General features: G+C 39.1%; 1 pseudogene; it reads right to left on the reverse strand.

The window, feature by feature from the left end:
* Nucleotides 1-528: 528 nt before the first annotated feature.
* LOC130873958 (NADH dehydrogenase [ubiquinone] 1 beta subcomplex subunit 1-like) lies at nucleotides 529-689 on the reverse strand (annotated as a pseudogene).
* Between the last annotated feature and the right edge of the window lie 9,757 nt (nucleotides 690-10,446).

The following is a 10,446-nucleotide window of genomic DNA, read 5'->3' on the forward strand; positions in this document are numbered from 1 at the left end:
GGCTTACTAACAGATCACAATTTCTGTGATTGTGAAGATCCCAAACATGGTAGCAGTTGATCCAGATTAACTTGGGCTTTGATAGCCCCCCAAACATTCACTTTGGTTCACCTCTGTGTTTGGCCTAATATTCTTATGACCACCAGGTAAAAGAACGCAAACAGATCACTTATTTTCTACCAACATGCATGCCAAGAATGTCATCATACACCTGAGGCCCTACTTTAAAGTAGCCAAACTTCCTACCTGATGTTCACACCAATGTATCTTAACAGTGCCTTGATTTATGATTTTTTTCTGCTACTGTATAAACATTATGAAACTTGTTCATATATGTATGGTATTTGGCACATATTTGTGGAAATGTGAACCCCATTCCTGATAAGTTATTCATATTTGACTTACCACAAACTATCTCTTATTCCCCTTGAGGTAAGAATCAGTTGTGGGCTTTTATTTTTAATAATAAATGTTTTATTTCTCTGAGAACTTTTAAAATGTGAACATTCTGAGATTTAGCCACAGGCTTTATTTCCAAGTAACTTCTTCATTGGGCCTCAGCATACTCTTATTCCGGAAGGGAGTTAGCTTTCTATCATCCTTCCTGTCTAGATAGCATCCAAAGACAAATCCCACAAGGACAAGTATAGAACTCAGTGTTCACATACAAGCTGAAGCAAAGTCATCATGGCTGCAGCCCAGTGCCAAGCATGACCCACAACCAAGGGCAGCAGTAGGAACCAGTTGTGGGCTTTTTGTTTGTTTGTTTTGTTTGTTTGTATGTGTGTGCATGCGTTGTGTATATGTGTGTGTTGACAGGATTGAATTTAGCGCCTCACAGATGTTAGGCCAGTTCTCTGCCATTGAACTGGAGCTCTAGTAAGAGCCCACTTTAAAAATAACAAGTGTTATTCCTTTCATTGCATTCTTCTTCCCTAAAACTATCTTTCAGGTATTTCTCAGAGTGGTTTCTGTGATTAGAGTAAGGTGCTTTAGCTAGAGTAGTCAAGTGCCACTTTTCACTTTGCTCTGTAACTATTTTGATTACACATGTTCAAGGAAGCTGGTAAGTAATTTGCCTGGGTTATGAGATGCCATCAAAAGCTCTCTCTCTCTCTCTCTCTCTCTCTCTCTCTCTCTCTCTCTCTCTCTCTCTCTCTCTCTGTGTATGCATGCGATGTATGCGCCCTTTACTGTCTCTTTTCACTTTAAATACACTAGGCATTTTCTGCAATACTGCATTCCTGTATCCTCCTCCAGACTCCCCACAGCAAAGTCATTGGTAACCACAGGGGATTTCATATGGCCAGACATGCTGCACAGCCATCGACTGAGAATGTCCTGCCAAGGAGAGTTTCAGCTGCAGCTGCTCTTATGAGCTGTAAAGACCCTTCATAAGCTGAGAGCGCGCATCATGTCTATGGTCTATAATTGTGGAATACAGTCTTACATATGAAAAGTCTTTTCTCTCTATCTTTATGATGTGCACATCACTACTATTTAGAATTTTAGCAAGGCGATAATTTATTTCTGCTTGTTAGTAGTCCCCACCCCTGTGTGAGGTCTATATACAAATTATCTGAACTAGGAAAGAAAGCTTATAAAGACAATCACCTGGACCATTTGACACTGCCACTGAATCAACCTTGTTTACCCATTCTTATTCATCTGATTAGCATCTTCTTGGTGGTGGTACCCACCTCCAAGTTATTGTCCTGACAGCCTGTCTGATTGTTTTTAAACCTTTAATGATCCGTACACAGCTAGGCACTCCATAACATAAGGGTTCATAGATGAGGAGGGACAGAACTTTACAGCAGAAAAAGAACACTCGACAAAAGGCTTTCATAATGAACGTGATCATGTGGGCATCTGGAGAGGCAAGGAGAGGACACGACAGACAGACGAAGTCAAAACCACCTATGGAATAAAGAGTTTAAGAAACAAAGACACAGAGTTTTGCAGTTTTGAGAGCATGGGTGAATAAGCATGCTTAGCCACATGTCATATGATCCCATGACTGCTTGTTTTAGCAGCCACACATCTCAGAATATCATTTCAGCTCGAATTAAAATAGTTGTTAATGATGGCTAGTATTATTTGCGAGTGGAACTGTAAAAGAAAATTTTGTTGAAACACTTTATGTTCATGGGGTAGACTTTTCTGTTTTATATTACTATAAAATTATTGTGATATTAGTTTTTTAAAAAAATTTGTGCATACTTTTGGAGAAAGTACTAAAACTTTCCTGTTTTCTTTATACTTATTGATAGCTTAATTTTTGTTCATATCTACGCAAACTTTTAAGTCTAAAAACACTACTGAGTGAATGTCTGTTAGTCAGGGCTCTCCAAAGGAAAAGAACTAATAGAATAGATTCTACATATTAAAAGGAGATTTATTAGAGTGTCTTACAGGCTGAGGATTTCAGCATAAACTCTATTAGTCACTTAACTTCACCAACTCCTTCTTGAACTGGAGGCTACAATGCTTTCCTATCTAAGCCATCTAAAAAAGGCATGAAACTACAGGACTTGGAGTTTGCCCTCTGGATTTTCATCTTGATTTTGTTCAATATTTCCTCACGATGCTGTTGTAGAATATTAATTTAAGATGTGTACATTCTTTACGCTGTGGAGTATTTGTTTACTGATGCAAAGATGTGTTGCATTCTTTTATGTTGCTTTTGTTTAATTCTGTGAAGCTGTGATACTTTGCCTGTCTAAAACAACTGATTTGCCAGGATACCATTAGGAAGACACGGACACAGACCTGGAAAATGTTAGTTCTACCCATTCTAGCTTGGAGGATACCAGCTTCGTAAAGTGCTCTCCCAAACTCTGCAAATTAGAAAAATTATACAGGACAGGAAGCATACATATAAAGGAGCCAAAACAATTAGCATCAATACACAGAGTTATACATAAGTCCTTTATATATTATTTTAGTGTACACTTTTGTAGCAAAATTTGGAATCACTGATTCAGTATGTTAAACAGGACTATAACACACACACACACACAGGCTAAGAGTCTGATCATCCCACACCTAAAAGCTGAAAGCATGATTTGACACGGAGGTATTTACTATACGATATGTTTAAATATCAAGAAAGATCAAAATTTCCATAGCTTCATGTACTTAAGAAAATAACCACAAGATAAATAAGACAAAATCCAGAAGTCACAAAAAGAAATGTCCATATCAGCAATAGCCAACATGATGGGAGTCTTTATATAGTAATAGATAAATTAATCAAATAGAAACCACCTGGAACATTTAACAAGTTTTAGGTAACAAGAGCATGTATAACTTGATCTAGCAATTAAGGAATACACATCTTACTAAATTAAACACAGATAATTAATCATAAAATAGTTCATAAACCAGTCTCAAAAATTTCAACAAATCGACTTAATTTTTAAAAATTCTCACACCAGAATGCAATAGGTTAGAATTCTTTATCAATACAATAAAATATCTTATACTGATATTTTTTAATATAGTAAACAATGGACTGGGAGATGGCTCAATGGGTAAAGTGCTTGGTTCACAAGTGACTGTAGTTTGATCTCTAAAATTCACATGAATGCTGGGTGGAAGTAGCAGCCAGAGGAGACAGGATCGCTAGAGCAAGCGGGGGAGGGGGGCTCCATGTTAAAGTTAGGGGCCCTTCTCTATATAAGGTGGGGCATGATCAGGTAAGACACCTGATGTCAACCTCAGGCATCCACAGGCAGACACATTTTGGGAAATATTATTTTCAGACGTGTGACTTTTGTTTACGTTGCATTTGTTTAACCCTGTGAAGCTGTGTTGCTGTGCCTGTCTAAAACACTTTATGGTCTTACTAAAGTGATGAATGGTAAATAGAGAGGGAGGAGCAAGGATAGGCGGGGCTGGCAGGCAGAGAGGAGAAATCTGAGAACCGAGAACGAGGAGAAGGAAGAACCAGAGAAGGAAAGGACGCTAGGAGCCAGTCACCCAGCCATCCAAACAGTCACAGAGTAAGAGTGGAAGTAAGATTTATAGAAGTAAGAGAAAGGGAAAAGCCCAGAGGCAAAAGGTAGTGGGGATAATTTAAGAAAAGCTGGCAAGAAGCAATCAAGCTAGGGCTGGGCATTAATAATCAAGAAAAAGCCTTTGTGTGTGATTTATTTGGAAGCTGGGTAGTGGGCCCCTCAAAATGCCAAAAGAGCAAAAACAACACACAGCACACACACATCTATCTTTCATCTTTAAAGTTTTGAGATGATCAGACTCTTAGTGTCTTTTGGGGAGGGGTGTTAGATATTTATATCATTTATCTCCTAACCCTTTACTGTTTATCTTCTGGCCATTGAACTTTATGATGACTCTTTAATGATACATAACTTTGTATTTTTACCCAGTCAATATAGTAGTTTTTTAAACCTCTGGTGAATAGATTCATTTAAATGCAGTTATTCATATATTTAAATTTATTTCTACTGTGTAATTTGTGTTTGACTGGGGCCAGCCAGTCAGTTTTCAGTGACAGGATCCTAAGGGGGTTAATCAGAGATGAGATCATAAAGAACATAGAAAAGTTGGGGTCAGGAAGTCTTGCAGAAGCTTTATCTCATGCCCAGTAAGTTTATTGAGAAGGATAGCATCTGTATACTATTTGCAGGAGAAAAATGGGACAGAGTCAGTGGGAGCTATCACATATTGGGGTGAAGTCAGCGGGAAGCTAATTAAGAAATGTTACACAATGGGATCACAAAATATCTCAAGTGTGTCATAGACCAAGCATATAGTGGCCTGCTACCTCCAGTCTCTTCAAGGGTGAAATTCAAATTCTCAGAAACCAAAACCTTAACCCTTAGAGGCCCTGGTCTCAGCCCCAATAGGACCTTGCCAAGTCTGCTCCTGGGCAAGGTTCTTTTGTCCTTTTGTCAGGGTCTCTGAGAAAGCCTTGGCTTGGTTTTAGAAGTGTTCTTCCCATATATATTTTTTTAAAACATTTATTTATTTATTTATTTATTTATTTATTTATTTATTTATTATGTATACAATGTTCTCTCTGTGTGTTTGCCTGCAGGCCAGAAGAAAGCACCAGACCCCATTACAGATGTTTGTAAGCCACTATGTGGTTGCTGGGAATTGAACTCAGGACCTTTGGAAGAGCAAGCAATGCTCTTAACCACTGAGCCATCTCTCCAGCCCCTTCTTTCCATATCTTACTTTCTCTTGGCTTCCTTTAGATCAGTGGTTCTCAACTTGTAGGTAGCGACCCCTTTGGGGCCAAATGGTCCTTTCATAGGGATTGCCTAAGACCACTGAAAAACACAGTTATTTATATCATGATTCATAACAGTAGTAAAATTACAGTTATGAAGTAGCAGGGAAAATAATTTTATGGCTGGGGGTCACCACAGCACGAGGAACTATATTAAAGGGTCGCAGCATCAGGAAGGCTGAAAAACACCGCTTTAAACAAATATGTTCCTTTTTCAATCTGGTTCGTTTTTAAAGACTCTGTAACGGCTTAAATGAAGGCAGACAGAAATTGTAATAATATATACAGCTTTAATTGAGAAATAGTCTTACAGAACCAGAGGTTCCAGCGGAGAACAGGAAAGCAGAAGGGCAGGCAGGGAGCACGCCTGCAATCTTTATAAGTAAGAAATATCCTCGGGGGACCCCGCCCTACAAGCAAGGTGATTGGCTGGGTCTCCCCTACAACTCTCTCATTTAATGTGTTTTATTAACCTGGTGTGGCACTCAGTGCATGGAACCTAACCTTGATTGGTTCTCAAATGTATCAGTCTATTGCCTCCACTTCTTGCCTTCATTGTCTTTAACATATTCTAGGCCAATACACTATTACTATGCAATGTTAACTCACTGTTTCTTGTATCTTTAATCCTTAGACACGAGGTGCGGTTCCGTACTTTCACATGACTGTCATTTTCTCCTTCCTGCCTCTCAAACCATTCTTTTCATGTGAATTGCCTTCCTTTTGTGTCACATCTTTAAGACTTTCTCTTTATAAAACCATTCCCACATGCAAAATTTTCTCATTATTTTTGAGAGGCAGTTTGGAAGAAAAACATTTTTCCTCATTGAAATGCTGAGAGACAAGTACTCCCACGCTTTTTGAAAAGAATTCACCAACTTATTTTTTATGTTGTTGCTATTTAACATGTTAACTGAGAATTTGATCATCACTTTAAAAGGCTTATTTATTTATATGCGTATATTGTGTGTGCCCATGAGGCTATCTCAGACATGACTGGCATGTAGAACATCAACTGAGAAGAAAAGACAGTGTGGTGGGTTGAAAGAATTGTCTCCCACAAGCTTATATATATGAATGTTAGGTTTCCAGTTAAGGGGCCTAACTGGGAAAGATGAGGAGGTGTGGTCTTGTGGGAGGTGATATGCCATGGAGGTGAGAATTGAAGTTTCAAAAGGATCATGTTTTTATTATGGTTATGTGTATGCATATAAATCACTATATGATGTATTGTATCTCACATACTTAAAATTGTAGGAGAATATTTATTAGGTTAGCTTGCAAATCAGAGACTCAGTCTCTTTCTTAGCCTGCAACTTGAATGATAGATGTGAGCTTTCGGATACTTCTTCAGTACTATGCCTTCCTCCTGCTACACTATCCACCATGATGATAATGAACTAACCTTTGAAACTGTCAGCAAGCCTCTGATTAAATTCTTTCTTCTATAGTTGTATTGGTCATGGTGTCTTTTTATAGCAATAGAACAGTGACTAAGACAGACAGATACTGGATCTGGAAGAAAGGATTCAATAGAGGGTCTGGAAGGAAAAAGAGTTAAAAACAAAAAAGGAAGGCAACCATAGTGTGCTAGCTGAATTCTTCCTGATGGAGCGTATCTACAATTGCTGCCATCACCCATAGACTCCAAACTCGGTTCCTAAGCAGCCTTTCAATGCCTACTGACAACTTGACTCCCCAGGGAGCTTCAGAACCTTCAGCCTTTCGCTGGGGCTGCACTGGTGTTTCCTTTGGAGGCTTCTATTTTCTGTGACTTGAGCAGCTGTGACAGTCTTCTACTCCCTAGAGTGTAGACAGCCATGTTTGTGTTGCCAGTCTCTGATTTGCAAGCTACTGATCTAATAAATATCTACTTGTAATTTTAGGTATGTAGTACATAATACATTGTGTCATGATTTAAGGGCACACACGTGGTCCTGACTAATAGGTTTCCTCTCTTGCTTCTTTTTTTCTTTTTTTAAGTCTTCCTGGAACTCCAATTTAGTGACAGCTTTTACTGTTTCTTCCAGGTCTTGCTTTCTTACATTTATGAACCATGTTGCAATCAAGAAAGCAAGTTCTGAGAATGGCGCTGAGATTTATTAATGCAAAAAAAAAAAAAAACCCAACAAAAACAAAACAAAAACAAAAAAATTCCAACAACAACAATAAAAACCCACGCGTCATGATTTGAGATGAGAGCTGGTTGGTGGCCCAAAAGATAAAGCCTGGTACAATACTTAGCGTAGTGCTTAAAGCACACTAGCAGTCAGTAAATATAATGTGGCCTTCTTTCAGAAGTTATCAAACTGCAGAATTCTTAGGCCAGAGCCAGTGTCTCACTCCTTATCTATCATAATATTTTATAATAATGTTAAGCATTAAAGTGGCTAAGATGTAAATCAAGTCATGATAAAGTTAAAAATTAAGTTGATATATTTAGGTTTAAAGCAACTTCTTAATTTTTTAATTTTTTCCCACTTTATAGTTCATGTGAAGTAAAAAATCATTAGTTCATTTAGAAAGTAAGCTAATAACTATGAATCAGATTCATTTTTTAAAACAAGCAAAGGTAATCAAGACATTCTCTGGGGATCGGCTGTCTTCTTCAGTATGCTACCATTCTTAGGACACGGTAGCAACTCAAAGCCCAGAATATTTTGAGAAAAGTAGTCAAGAAAAGTACAGCTCACTTTAATCCATAGCAAATCAGCCGTCTCTAGCCTGATATATATTTATATATATATTTTAAAGGTGTCTTGATTTCAAAATTTGAGTCTAAGGATATGTTACTTTGGAAAAGAGGTTCTGCTTTTGTTTCCACAGAAGATGAGAACCCGTGGATTCCTTCCAGGCTACCAGAACCGGTCTGCAGCAACCAGATCAGCCAGACCTCAGGTGTGCTGGCTGGGGAGCTGAAGCTGAAGTGTGTGGCGCTGTCCTCAGGATGATCCCTGGTTTTCACCTGAGCTCCATGGCTTTTACTGTGTGAGACTGCAGCCAGTTCAGACCATCACAGGACAAGGGTTAAGACTCCCTATGCACAGACCATCACAGGACAAGGGTTAAGACTCCCTATGCACAGACCATCACAGGACAAGGGTTAAGACTCCCTATGCACAGACCATCACAGGACAAGGGTTAAGACTCCCTATGCACCGTAAGTCTGAGGCTGTCCCTAGGAGGAAGGGCTAGCAATCTCATGCTATTGTCAATTGTTTGTTTCTCCCACTAGACTCTAAGATTCTTGAGGAAGTGCTGTAGTGTGTTATTAATGCATTGTGCTAAGCACCACAAAATGTTTTGGGTGTGAAAAATTGGGTGTGAAAAACACTCCAGATTTACTTCATGAATCAAACTAGAGATATTTGTGCAATTTCCAGAGACCCAATAGTTTAACCCTAAATTAGTCCTCTTTTGCGATAATGAGAAATCTGGGCCCTTTAGCTTTTTAACTCTGCCTAGTATAGAAAATCCCCCAAATTCAGGCTCATGCATCTTAATTGTGTTCTGGAGGATCTACTGTGAGCACTATTACTACCACGGCATATGGTTAAGAAGGCTTTTGGCACACAATCTTGTTGTAATAAGAGCGGCAGGACTGAGTCGCCCGCATGGCTAGCTTATGCCCCGAAATAATTACACGGAAACTGTATTCTTTTAATCACTGCCTGGCCCATTAGCTCCAGCCTCTTATTGGCTAGCTCTTACATATTGATCTAACCCATTTCTAATATTCTGTGTAGTACCACGAGCTGGCTTACCAGGAAAGATCTTAACCTGCGTCTGTCTGGAGTGGGAGAATCATGGCGACTCCCGACCGGCTTCCTTCTCCCAGCATTTTGTTCTGTTTACTCCACCCACCTAAGGGCTGGCCTATAAATGGGCCAAGGCAGTTTCTTTATTAAATGAAAGTAACTCCTCCATCACAATCTGTGGCAATTCAGAATAATAATTATAAAGAGATTTGAACGGCTCTGTTCCTGAATAGACAGTACCACAAGTCTGTGTTATTCTTTTCACCTGACTTTTCTCTTCATTTCCCTTCCTTTAGCAAAGTTCACACATAGATTCTCAGATTTCTAGTACTACTACACACTCACCGAGCAAAGCTTTGTGATATATATATCTCAAGACACAGGAGGTGTGTTTTCTATCTGCAGGCTGTACGCTGTCTTATAGGAAGCGTTTAAACACACCAATAACTTCAACACCTACAGCATGTGAAAATGTGAGAGAAGCTATAAAGATTTAAGACGGTCAGATCGCTCAATTAAAGGGATCTTCTATTCTCTACGTAGGGAGATCAAAGCAAATAGCCCTGTGGAGATGACATCTGGACCAAGTCTTAGGTGGTGAGCAGGAATTGGATGAAAACAGACAGAATATTATCTCCAGACATCTAAAGGAATCACAGAGCAGTATGAAGTCATAGAAAACCGAAATTTAACCATTTAAGGGAGTGTCAGATTTGAGATTCCCACTCTCTGCCTGTACATTGTCGGCTTTCTATAATGAGAAGAGGAAGATTGGAAACACTGCAGATGTATGAGACAAAGCAGCATTTCAGTAGGCTGCTTAAGTGCCTGTTGCAGATGACTTGGGAGATGCAGAAGGCATCAGACTTAAGGGAGTCTCGGCAGGAGAAGCAGTAAAGAAGGGGTCAAATATGAAACCGCTGGAGGGCAGTGATTCACAGAGCAACCACGAAGGTTTCTGTAAGTCTTTATTAAGTGAAGAGAAAGGCACAGCCCAAATCTACCAAATACTAACAGACTAGCGAAATGTGTGTTCTCTTGCTCTCACTGGATCCACTATTCTAACTGTCCTTTAGATCGCAAACTTTCTCTCTCCTTCCTTTCAGTCATAAGATATTTTGTAAGATAGCTGTCATTATATCAAAATGGATTTTGCTTTCAGCACCCTTGAAATCTGGTTTCTATCTAGGCTATCTCGCCAGACATTTTTGAACGAAGGTCTTTCATGATTTCTTGATGGCGTAATAGAGTATATAACTTTTATTATTTCTCTTGGGTGGCCCTTCTCAGATATTTTATAATGGCAATCTTTCCACCCCTTTGAACTTTCTTTCACCTTAGTTTCTATCTTCTGGCTGAGCACTATCTGAACGCGACTATCGTTTCTTTTCTGTCTGTCCAGCTGTTTAAAGAAAACTGCTTTCACGT

The sequence above is a fragment of the Chionomys nivalis genome, chromosome 4 (genome assembly GCF_950005125.1).
Source record: "Chionomys nivalis chromosome 4, mChiNiv1.1, whole genome shotgun sequence".
Lineage (NCBI taxonomy): Eukaryota > Metazoa > Chordata > Mammalia > Rodentia > Cricetidae > Chionomys > Chionomys nivalis.